Here is a 13,200-nt window from a genome sequence, read left to right as displayed (position 1 = left end):
AGATTATTCTTTTTCAAAGAAATATTCATCAAGATGAATATTTGATTTATCGCTCTTATGTTCTTTATCCTTAGTATGTTCCTTATTAGAAGAAGGTGGATCCTCTTCTAAAATATCTGCGAAATCCTTCAGAATATCCTTCTCTGATATTTCAATATCCATAGATAATCGATAGTTTGATAATTCGTCCGAATTAATCAAAAAAAGTCGCTCATAAAGCAAAGCCTGCTCGGTAGGAAGAACACTAAGAAGCAATTCCCATTTGGTACCCGTAGTTTCAAGAAAAATATGCAACAAATAATTTGTTAACAATTTTTTCTCACAAGAAGCAATGTCTTTTTCTATTCTTTCCTTTAAAGGCGCCGGGACCAATGTGTTGAAAACATATTCTAATGAAGAGAAATTTTTAGGATAAATTTGATCATATTTCTTCTTTAAGTCCTCCAAAGTAGATTCATCTAACCATTTTCTTCTGTTCTGTTCTTCTAATAAGACCATACGAATTTTATCTATCCACCATTTTGAAATAAGTTTGATTCGCGGTTGAATGATTCTTTCTTTATTTTCTGGTCGAATTAAAGAAAATCGAAGAAGTCGGTTGGTAGAATCATCGTTCTTATTGGTGGAATCATGGTTCTTAGTGGTAGAACCCTGGTTCTTAGATTCTGACAGTTTCTCTTTTTGCTCTTTCAAGTATTCCTCCGAATAAAGCATCCAAGGCGACTTAAATTGAAATTGATTCATTGACCCACGGAATGGCCCGCTAAGTAAAGGATCATCAACTTCTGAAAGACGCTTTTTATCTTTTGTTTTTTTAAATCTGATTCTCTTTTCAAGAATTTTGACAATAGGAGATCCATTGCTTAGAGCTCTCACCCTATTTTCAAGCTCTTCGCCTAAAGAAGTTTTCCTCTCCCATTTTTTTTCTATCCATTCATCAAGGTGATCCTGATTTGAATCAAGACTTTGATCACCCAAGTTTGCCATTTTGGCAAAAAAAGAGATACTTGGCGGAGCTGTGAAAGAAATTTTTTGATGGCCATCACTGAGACAAACATCAAAGAAATATTCAGCAACTTGGCTCCTCACAGGGCCACGCAGAATATAATCTCCTATACTCACGTATCGAAGGGGGTCGTTAAACCGATTAGAATCCAACACTATTAATGGCCACCTTTTGATTATAAAAGGTAATATTTTTTTTTTGTCAGCATGCAATTTCAATTGATCAGATAAAAAATTCACTAGCGGTCTAAAAGAAGAAGGCAAAGGAATGGACGGCTTCTTAACATTCTCCTCATTTTTTTGAATATTAATAGGGGTCTTAGGCGGTGTCTTAGGCTTGTGTTTCTTATGTTTTTTTTTTTTGTTAGATTTACCGCTAAAAGAGCCTTTCTTACCAGATAAGTCTAATGATAGTTCTTCAAGTTCTTCTCGAGGACCGTGAATGAACGTCCTTGAATCGTTCCATTTTGTAGCAACGAGAAAAGGATTCCTCCCGCAGCATGCCACCATGGCATAGCCGAAGAAAATAATTTGAAAACTGAAGGCGAAAAATTCTCCCCTTCTATCCCTTTTTAAGGGAACATCATTTTCCACCCGTGAACAAAAAATTTTCGTCATTTTTACAAAAAGAATTTTTCCGCTCAACCATTCGGCTGCGGTACTCAGCAGAAATAAAAAGTTTCCGCTATATCTGAATAGCATCAGATTGATTAATCGGGTATAGATAGATTTACCAAAAAGGGCGGGGTTTAGCAGTTGTAAAGCGACTCCAATAAAGAATTCTACTGCCGAATTTTGAAGCCAAGGGTGTTTCCGAAAAAAAGCTCTTTGAAAAATAACAAAAAATAAAACGGGAAAAAGCATGGTTGTCATCAAATGGGGTTTCCAAATACTCACATAAATAGGCGCTACGTATATGGATGAGAAGACCACCAGTTGTGCCACAAAAGAACCACTAAGAATCAAATTCCCTGCAGGAACAATTTTTCTGTTGTCGATGACTTTGTTTTGAATTAACAAAGATCGAATAAAATACATCTGGGCCGGGCCAATTGGCAATGTTGCTAAAAAACCATAATAAACTCCAAATAATAGAACCGGAGTGGATCTTTCAACCCACGGTATGATGTAATTAAGCATAGTCTCTTTTCCTCCTGCCGTTAGACTATATTAGTTATTTATAATAGAACTTTTTTTTTATTCATTCATGAGACTATGATTTTAACGTTATTAACATAACATTCGGATCATTTTTTTATTTAATATGACAATTTTTCTATAGAATTAGATTACTAACCTATTTCTATTTCATGGAATATTTAGAAACTGTCTTAGATAGATCATTAGATAACACTCCAAATCTATATACAGAGATTAACGACAACATCGAATCTACTCCGTAACTGTATTACATAGATCAATATATTACCATAGATCATTTTTTGTATATGATAGCACTATAAGTATATGGTTACTTATCTCATATATGTGTCCTACCTGCCGAATCTTCTTCTATAAGTATATCATTACTTTACTAAGTATTATAAGTATATCATTACTTTACTAAGTATTATAAGTATATCATTACTTTACTAAGTATTATAAGTTTACTAAGTATTATAAGTATATCATTACTTTACTAAGTATTATAAGTATATCATTACTTATCTTATATATGTGTCCTACCTGCCGAATCTCCTTAATTAAATCAGATGGTTTTATTTTTTATTTTTCACTTTATTTTTAACTCTTTCATAACTGAACTTAAAAAAAAAAAAAAATAAGAAAAATGAATGATTTACAATTTATATACTATATTGCATACTATAATAACCACTGAGTAAGGATTCCTCGCGAAGTTAAGGATTAGTTATTCTTTATATCAATCGAATATATTCAATCTTATACATACACGAGGAAGGTAATAAAAAAAAGAGAATCAAATGATTCTGCAAATTTTTTTATCACTTAGGAGCTGTGCGAGAAGAAAGTCTCATGCACGGTTCTGAATGAGAGAAGGGAGAATTCCTCTTTTCGACTCTAACTCCCCCACTCCAGTCGTTGCTTTTATTTCTGTTATTTCAAAAGTAGCTGCTTCAGCTTTAGTCACTAGAATTTTCGATATTATTTTTTATTTTTCATTGAACGAATGGCATCTTCTTTTGGAAATATCAGCTATTCTTAGCATGATATTAGGAAATTTAATTGCTATTACTCAAACAAGTATAAAACGTATGCTTGCATATTCATCGATAGGTCAAATTGGATATATCCTTATTGGAATAATTGATAAAGACCCAAATAACGGATATGCAAGTGTGATAACTTATATGCTACTCTATATTTTTATGAATTTAGGAACTTTTGCTTGTATTATATTATTCAGTCTACGTACAGGAATAGATAACATTCGGGATTATGCAGGATTATACGCGAAAGACCCTTTTTCAGCTTTGTCTTTATCTTTATGTCTGCTATCGCTAGGAGGGATTCCTCCATTAGCAGGTTTTTTTGGAAAACTTTATCTATTCTGGTGTGGGTGGCAAGCAGGCTCCTATTTATTGGTTTCAATAGGACTCTTTATGAGTGCTATTTCCATATATTATTATCTTAAAATAATTAAGTTATTAATGACTGAAAGAAACAAAGAAATAACTCCCTACGTGCAAAATTATAGATTATCTTCTTCAATCTCAAAAAATTATATCGAAACGAGTAGGAGTAGTAAAAAAGAAATTTATAAAGAAAGAAATCTAACAATTTGCTTTATTGTATAAAAAAAAAAAAAAAAATCAAATGAATATTTGTACCAAGTAGGCTACGGCAAGCAATTTAACCCATTCCATTGGAATGTAGGTATTCCAGTTCATATTAAAAAGCAAAAAAAGAAAATGATGAAAAAAAATTGGAACATCAATTTGAAAGAAATGGTAAGAGTAGGAGTTAATTTTGGTCATGAGACAAAAAAATGGAATCCTAAGATGGCACCTTACATTTTTAAAGAACGTCAAAATAGTCATATTATAAATTTGACTTATACCGCTCGTTTTTTTTCAGAAGCCTGTGATTTTGTGTTTGATGGAGCAAAAAGAGGAAAACAATTTATGATAGTTGGTACAAAACATCAAACAGCTGATGCAGCTAAATTAGCTGCTTTAGCAGCTCGATGTCATTATGTAAATAAAAAATGGCTCGCGGGTATGTTAACTAATTGGTTTACTACAGAAGCAAGACTTGAAAAATTCAAAAATTTAATGAAAAAAAAAATACGGGAGGATTTGATCAATTTACGAAGAAAGAAGCAGCAATACTCAGGAGAGAATTGAACAAATTACAGGAAGATCTGGGAGGTATTAGATACATGAAAAAATTACCCGATATTGTAATAATTCTCGATCAAAAAGGAGAATATACTGCTATTCGGGAATGTAGAACTTTGGGTATTCCCACAATTTGCTTAGTTGATACAGATTGTGACCCGGATCTCGTGGATATCCCAATCCCAGCCAATGATGATGGTAGAGGACCAATCCGACTGATCCTAAATAAATTAATTTTAGCAATTCGCACGGGTAAAGCATTGTAATTCTATAAAAAGTGAATAAACAAAAAAAAGAGAAGCTAAAACTAAGTTGGCTACTATTCCCAAATCTTATAGAATAGATTAAGATATATTTAGTCTAGAAATACAGAAATCTTCTTAATCAATGAAATAATCATTTCATTATTTTATTTCGTAACCTAACTGATGATAGTGAAATAATTGAGGAATCGGTCATTGAACCAAAATCATTTTTTTTTTGAAATTCATCTTTAATATAGAAAGGGTAATATGAATATTGTACAATTTCCTATTAACACGCTGAATTTTTTCTATGAGATATCCGGTGTGGAAGTAGGTCAGCATTTTTATTGGCAAATAGGGGGGTTCCAAGTTCATGCACAGGTACTTATAACTTCCTGGATTGTAATTGCTGTATTATTAAGTTCAGCTACTCTAGCTATTCAAGACCCACAAATTGTTCCAAACGGAGCTCAAAATTTTGTGGAATATGTTCTCGAATTTGTTCGGGACTTGGCTAGAACTCAGATTGGCGAAGAAGAATATGGTCCTTGGGTTTCTTTTATAGGAACCATGTTTTTATTTATCTTTGTTTCTAATTGGGCAGGTGCTCTTTTCCCCTGGGGAATTTTTAAATTACCTCATGGGGAATTAGCCGCGCCTACAAATGATATTAATACTACAGTAGCTCTAGCTTTGCTCACATCAGTAGCTTATTTTTATGCAGGTCTTACAAAGAGGGGTTTAGGCTATTTTGGTAAATATATTCAACCAACCCCAATACTTTTACCGATTAACATATTAGAAGATTTTACGAAACCTCTATCACTTAGTTTTCGGCTTTTTGGAAATATATTAGCTGACGAATTGGTAGTTGCTGTTCTTGTTTCCTTAGTACCTTTAGTGGTACCTATACCTGTAATGTTCCTAGGATTATTTACAAGTGGCATTCAAGCTCTAATCTTTGCAACTCTAGCCGCAGCTTATATAGGAGAATCCATGGAGGGTCATCATTAATTGAATTAATTGGACTTAGTCTTTTAATTCAGATTCATAATAATTTGCTCATTTATATTTATAAAACGTTAAATGTTCTTTCCATTTTGATTCCCCCTTAATTATAGTCATAAATGAAAATACTGAATCTCTAAGATCTTAGTAGAAAGATTAAGGATCACCTCACCCGTCGATAAAATCGATAGATAGAATAGATCATATTTGTAGATTCATATCTACATTAATAATATTAATAGGTTTACTAATGGGAATTAGTTTAGTAAACTATGTGTGTATCCCGGTTTCGAGCAATGACTCGAAGGGATACGTTTTATGTACATAGTTTGTCTATATATTCTATCTCTAAAGAATTAGAGGTAGAATATTTAATCTATCTAAAAAAGGATATAATATAAGGGTAGAGGATTTACCTATTTTGTATTATCAAATAATTTTTTAATACCATTTCGTCGAATCAAAATTGAGTTGTTTTCAAAGAAAAGAAATTGTTCTCTAGTTGAACGTGAACAATCAAATCAATAGAGAAAACTATCATATTATCCACCATTATTTAATCTAAGAGGAGATTACCATGAATCCTTTGATTTCTGCTGCTTCCGTTATTGCTGCTGGATTATCCGTAGGCCTTGCTTCTATTGGACCTGGCATTGGTCAAGGCACTGCTGCGGGACAAGCTGTTGAAGGTATTGCGAGACAACCGGAGGCGGAGGGTAAAATACGAGGTACCTTACTGCTAAGTTTAGCTTTTATGGAAGCTTTAACTATTTATGGATTAGTTGTAGCTCTAGCACTTTTATTTGCTAATCCATTTGTTTAATCTCGGAGACTAAAATCCGTATCCTTCGGGATTTTAAGGACCCCCCTTTATCAATTTTCTTGTTCAGCCAATAGGGGAGGGGCTGATCCAAAATAATGGACTTATACGTCACTTGTTTTGGTCAGAAAGACTTGCAACACTCGGAGAAGTAGATAGATTGAGCAAAGTTTTTTTTATTATATCCTTATTTATCGTTATGCAGGACCTGGGACTTACTAAGTACTCGAAATCTGTTTATCCAGAATGAATCGAGTCGGAGAAAAAACTTTGTAAAAGTATCCTTATCTATGAGGGGAGAGCGTATGAAATTTTAACCGGGAAAGAGCTATGATTATGGTTGCTAGGGAGAAAGACCTCATGATGGTAAGTATGGGTCCTCATCATCCATCAATGCATGGTGTTCTTCGACTTATTGTTACTCTAGATGGTGAAGATGTTATTGATTGTGAACCTATATTAGGTTATTTACATAGAGGTATGGAAAAAATTGCTGAGAACCGAACAATTGTTCAATATCTCCCCTATGTAACACGATGGGATTATTTAGCTACTATGTTCACAGAGGCGGTAACGGTTAATGCACCAGAAAAGTTGGAAAATATTCAAATACCTAAAAGGGCTAGCTATATTAGAATGATTATGCTAGAGTTAAGTCGTATAGCTTCTCATTTGTTATGGCTTGGACCTTTCATGGCTGATATTGGTGCGCAGACTCCTTTCTTTTATATTTTAAGAGAGAGGGAAATGATATATGATTTATTTGAAGCTGCCACGGGTATGCGAATGATGCATAATTATTTCCGTATTGGAGGAGTAGCTGTAGATTTACCCTACGGTTGGGTAGATAAATGCTTCGATTTTTGCTATTATTTCTTTCCAAAAGTGACCGAATATGAAAGACTTATTACACGCAATCCTATCTTTTTGAGACGAGTTGAGGGAGTAGGCATTATTAGTAGAGAAGAAGCAATAGATTGGAGTTTATCAGGACCCATGCTACGAGCTTCCGGAATCCAATGGGATCTTCGTAAAGTGGATCATTATGAATGTTATGATGAATTGGATTGGGAAATCCAATGGCAAAAAGAAGGAGATTCATTAGCTCGTTATTTGCTTCGAATCGGAGAAATGAAAGAATCTATAAAAATAATTAGACAGGCCCTAGAAATAATTCCGGGAGGTCCCTATGAGAATTTAGAGGTTCGACGTTTAAATAAGGGAAAAGATTCGAAATGGAACGATTTTGAATCTCGATTTATCAGTAAAAAACCTTCCCCTACTTTTGAGTTATCAAAACAAGAACATTACGTGAGAGTAGAAGCTCCCAAGGGGGAATTAGGAATTTTTTTTATAGGAGATGATAACATTTTTCCCTGGAGATGGAAAATCCGACCACCTGGTTTTATTAATTTGCAGATTCCTCCTCAACTGGTTAAAAGGATGAAATTAGCCGATATCATGACGACTTTGGGTAGTATAGATATCATTATGGGAGAGGTTGATCGTTAAAATGGTGATTAATATAGCAGATCTCGAAGAACAAGCTATCAATTTATTTTCTCGATTGGGATTTTCAAAAGAAATATATAGTCTTATATGGATTCTAATTGAAATAATTATACTTCTATTGGGAATTACGATAGGAGTATTAGTTATTGTATGGCTCGAAAGAAAAATATCTGCGGGAATACAACAACGCATTGGACCTGAATACGCTGGTCCTTTGGGAATTATTCAAGCTTTGACGGATGGAATAAAATTACTGCTAAAAGAGGATATTATCCCATCTAGGGGGGATATTTGGTTATTTAGTATTGGACCAGCGGTAGTGGTGATACCTATTTTTTTAGGCTATTTAGTAATTCCCTTTGGTCGCCACATTGTTTTAATTGATCTTAGTATAGGCATTTTTTTTTGGATTGCAATTTCAAGTATTGCTCCCCTTGGACTGCTTATAGCAGGATATGCATCCAATAATAAATATTCTTTTTTAGGTGGTCTCCGAGCTGCTGCTCAAGCTATTAGTTACGAAATTCCTTTAGCTTTATGTGTGTTATCTATATCTCTACGTGTGATTCGTTGGAATATGAGATTCATTTTTCCCTTTTTTAGTTATAGTTATAAAAAGAGGGAAAAACAGAACTTAATGGGATGAATATTCCGATCAAAAAACTAGATAGTCATATGGGTGAGATCAAACAGTTTACAAATCTTGCAGTAAGATGATTAAGTCCCATCCCCCATGTACAAGAGTGAGAGCATGCACAATCAGTGAAAACTGTGTGCCCCAGTTCATATATTAGTCATTGGGACCCAATAGCGGGGAGGAAAAGTATAAAAGTATGAAGTTACCGTCATTATATACTAAAAATCAAGCAAAGGTAGATGGTGAGAAACACCAAGATATAAAAAAGATTAGTGAAAAAAAAGAAACTGATATCTTATCTAGACCAAAGATATTTCCATAGAAATGGGATAACAATAAGGACTTGACATTGGTAGGGATGATCAAGTAGTACTTCCCCAGAACCCCGATCTACAATATGTTTCTATCTACTTCAAAAAATGGCTATCCAGAACGAAGTAATCCTTTAACACAGTTTTCTTTCTCTCGCAAAAAGAATACTGAAGGTTAAGATAGGTTCAAAAGCTCCTATTATTTGTAGCAGACGGAATCTCATTGGTTCAATTTATGATCTGGTGCTTTTTTTTTTTATTGTGTTCTTTATTTCTTAATGACCATTGAGAAGCCGTATGAAGTGAAAGTTTCACGTACGGTTTTGGAATAGAGATGAAAACAGTGATGTTTCTGTCGACTATAATTATCGAATAGTTCAAGTATAATTGATATAGTTGAAGCACAGTGCAGATATGGTTTTTTAGGATGGAATTTGTGGCGTCAACCTATAGGGTTTTTAGCTTTTTTCATCTCATCTCTGGCAGAATGTGAAAGATTGCCCTTTGATTTACCAGAAGCGGAAGAAGAATTGGTAGCGGGTTATCAAACTGAATATTCGGGTATCAAATTTGGTTTATTTTATGTTGCTTCTTATCTAAATCTATTAGCTTCTTCATTCTTTGTAACAGTTCTTTACTTGGGCGGGTGGAACTTATCAATTCCATTCATACCCATTCTGGAACATTTTGAATGGGATTCTATTTCTGGAATTAGCGGGGTCGTTAATATAACAATTGGGATCCTAATTATATTAGCTAAAGCCTATCTGTTCTTATTTATTTCTATCACGGCAAGATGGACCTTGCCTAGGATAAGAATGGACCAATTATTGGATCTTGGGTGGAAATTTCTTTTACCTATTGCTTTGGGTAATTTTTTACTAACAGCCTCTTTCCAACTTATTTTATTATAACTAACTCTCTTTTCTTCGTGAAGAGGGTCTTATCAATTTTGCAATATATCCAAATTTGATAGATCAAATCTATGAAGAGAAATAAATTTCTATGATTATTCGAGGAGATTTTACACATGTTCTCCATGGTAACTGGGTTTATGAATTATAGTGAACAAGCAATACAGGCTGCGAGATACATTGGGCAAGGTTTTATGGTTACCTTATATCACATGAATCGTTTACCTATTACTATTCAATATCCCTATGAAAAATGGATCCCATCAGAACGATTTTGCGGGAGGATCCACTTTGAATTTGATAAATGTATTGCTTGTGAAGTATGCGTCCGTGTATGCCCGATCAATCTACCTGTTGTGGATTGGAAAGTCGGAATAGATATGGGGAAAAAACGATTGGAAAATTATAGTGTTGATTTTGGAATTTGTATCTTTTGTGGAAATTGTGTCGAATATTGCCCCACCAATTGTCTAGCGATGACTGAAGAATATGAACTTTCGACCTATGATCGCCATGAATTAAATTATGATCACATTGCTTTAGGACGTTTACCAATATCCGTTGTTGAAGATTTAACAATTCAAACAATTCCGAGCTAAGCATATTAACTTAATATGTCTGAAGAAACTATGGACAAATTTTATGATTAAATCATTTCTACGATTATTCAGATTGAGCTTCGATTAAAGAATATCTAATAAACAAAATATTTCTAATTTTTGACAAATCAGGAATAAATAATTCTATTGGCATCCCATTAATAATGTCAGATGTATGATTGATCGGAATCAATTAATTGAGCTATAGATTAATTAATCAGTGCCCATATCAAATGAAATTACAAATCCAGTATAGCATATAGGTAAATGGGCTCACTTTTTATTTAGTGAATGGGAGGAAATAATATTCAAAGTTATTGTACACATAATGAATCGACCTGAATCTATATCTGATATTCTTTTGTTGGCTCCTCTAACGCTAAGTCTTCTATTAGGAGGTATAGGAGTAGTATTACTTACTAATATAATTTATTCCGCTCTTTCATTGGGGTTAGTTCTAATTTGTATATCTTTTTTCTATATTATACTGAACGCGGATTTCGTAGCTGTTGCACAAATCCTGATCTACATAGGAGCTGTTAATATTTTGATTCTATTTGCTGTGATGTTGATAAATAATCCAAAATATCCCAATTATGCCGCTCCCTGGACTATCGGAGATAGCGTTACTTCAATAGTTTGTACGAGTCTTTTTTCTTTACTAATTACTATTATCTTGAACATATCATGGTTCGGAATATCTCTGACTCAAAAATCAGATCAAATGTTAGAACGAGATTTAACAAACAATATTCAACGTATTGGGGCTCATTTATCCACTGATTTTTTACTTCCATTCAAACTTATTTCTCTAATTCTTCTAATTTCTCTTATAGGAGCCATTACTATAGCTCGTCGAGAAGAAACAGTTTGAAAATGAAAGCTCTCGTGCGGCATAAATATGTTGTTTTATCTTCATAGATCGTTCATGTAAATTAGAAACTACCACTTTTGTTTGTATCTGAAGAGATCAAGGTATGAGGAATTATTATGCTCGAACATGCGCTTCTTTTAGGTGCTTATTTATTCTCTATCGGTATTTATGGGCTAGTAACAAGTCGAAACATGGTTAAAGCACTTATGTGCCTTGAGCTAATACTCAATGCAGTTAATTTAAACCTAGTAACATTCTCATATTTTTTTGATAGTAGACAAGTAAAGGGGGATATCTTTTCGATCTTTGTTATAGCTATTGCTGCTGCTGAAGCAGCTATTGGATTAGCTATTGTTCTGGCAATATATCGTAACAGAAAATCAACTCGTATCGATCAATTTAATTTGTTAAAATGGTAATAAAGATCTCCTTGCATATGAAAAATTTGTATATCTATTTCTATTCAAATAGATACTAGGTTTGTCTCCCTAAAAATAGATATAAATCTTTTATTTAATAGAGATATTTTTTCTAAGATCAATCAAGAGCATAATTCATATTTAACTCATTATCCAAATGATCTGTTTAAGACCAGATTGGGTAAAAATTTTTATAAAGCAAAAAGATAGAATCCGAATCTATTCATTATATCACCGATAATACAATTATTGATTTGCTTGATATTCATAATATATCATCACTGGCCATATATTAAAAAAATCTTATTCAATGAAACACTTTTTCTACTAATGGAGTTCTTAGATTCAATGGCACATTCAGTCAAAATTTATGATACATGTATTGGTTGTACCTAGTGTGTACGAGCGTGTCCCACAGATGTATTAGAAATGATACCTTGGGAAGGATGTAAAGCTAAGCAAATTGCTTCTGCTCCAAGAACAGAAGACTGCGTAGGTTGTAAGAGGTGTGAATCGGCTTGTCCAACGGATTTTTTAAGTGTACGTGTTTATTTATGGCATGAAACAACGCGCAGTATGGGTCTAGCTTACTGATCCATCAAAAAAGAAAAATAGTTAGATTCATCCCATACATATTTTTCATTCTCCTTTTCCTCTTTCACTGATCAAAACCCATACTCAACCCAAAAATGAAAGCATGGGTTTTGATATAGAAAGTCTCTTTTCTCTTCATTATGAGTAATTTACCTTGGTTAACAATAATTGTGATTTTGCCCATATCTGCGGGGTTATTAATCCCTTTATTTCCCCATAAAGGAAATAAAATGATTCGATGGTATACTCTAGGTATTTGCTTATTAGATCTTCTTTTAATGACCTATATATTCCGTGATCATTATCATTTTGATAATTCATTAATCCAATTGGAAGAGGATTATAACTGGATAAGCCTTATTCATTTTCATTGGAAACTGGGAATTGATGGATTTTCCATTGGACTTATTTTATTAACAGGATTTATAACTACTTTAGCTACTTTAGCTGCTTGGCCAGTTACTCGAAATCCGCGATTATTATATTTCTTGATGTTGGCAATGTACAGCGGACAATTGGGATTATTTGCTTCTCGAGATATTCTTCTTTTCTTTCTCATGTGGGAGTTGGAACTAATTCCTGTGTACTTACTTTTATCCATGTGGGGGGGAAAAAGACGTCTCTATTCAGCCACAAAATTTCTTTTGTATACCGCGGGTGGTTCCATTTTTATTTTAATGGGAGCTTTAAGTATGGGTCTCTATGGATCTCATGGACCAGCATTCGATTTCGAATTATTAGCTAAAAAATATTATCCCATCACACTTGAAATGCTATTATATTTAGGATTTTTGGTCGCTTATGCAATAAAATTACCAATCTTCCCTTTACATACCTGGTTACCGGATACTCATGGGGAAGCACATTATAGTACATGTATGCTTTTGGCCGGAGTTCTATTGAAAATGGGAGGATATGGGTTGATTCGGATCAATATGGAAT

Source organism: Cupressus sempervirens, chromosome 8 (genome assembly GCF_028749045.1).
Source record: "Cupressus sempervirens isolate cs-2001-9-10 chromosome 8, ASM2874904v1, whole genome shotgun sequence".
Classification (NCBI taxonomy): Eukaryota; Viridiplantae; Streptophyta; class Pinopsida; order Cupressales; family Cupressaceae; genus Cupressus; species Cupressus sempervirens.
Note: the sequence above shows the minus strand (reverse complement) of the source record.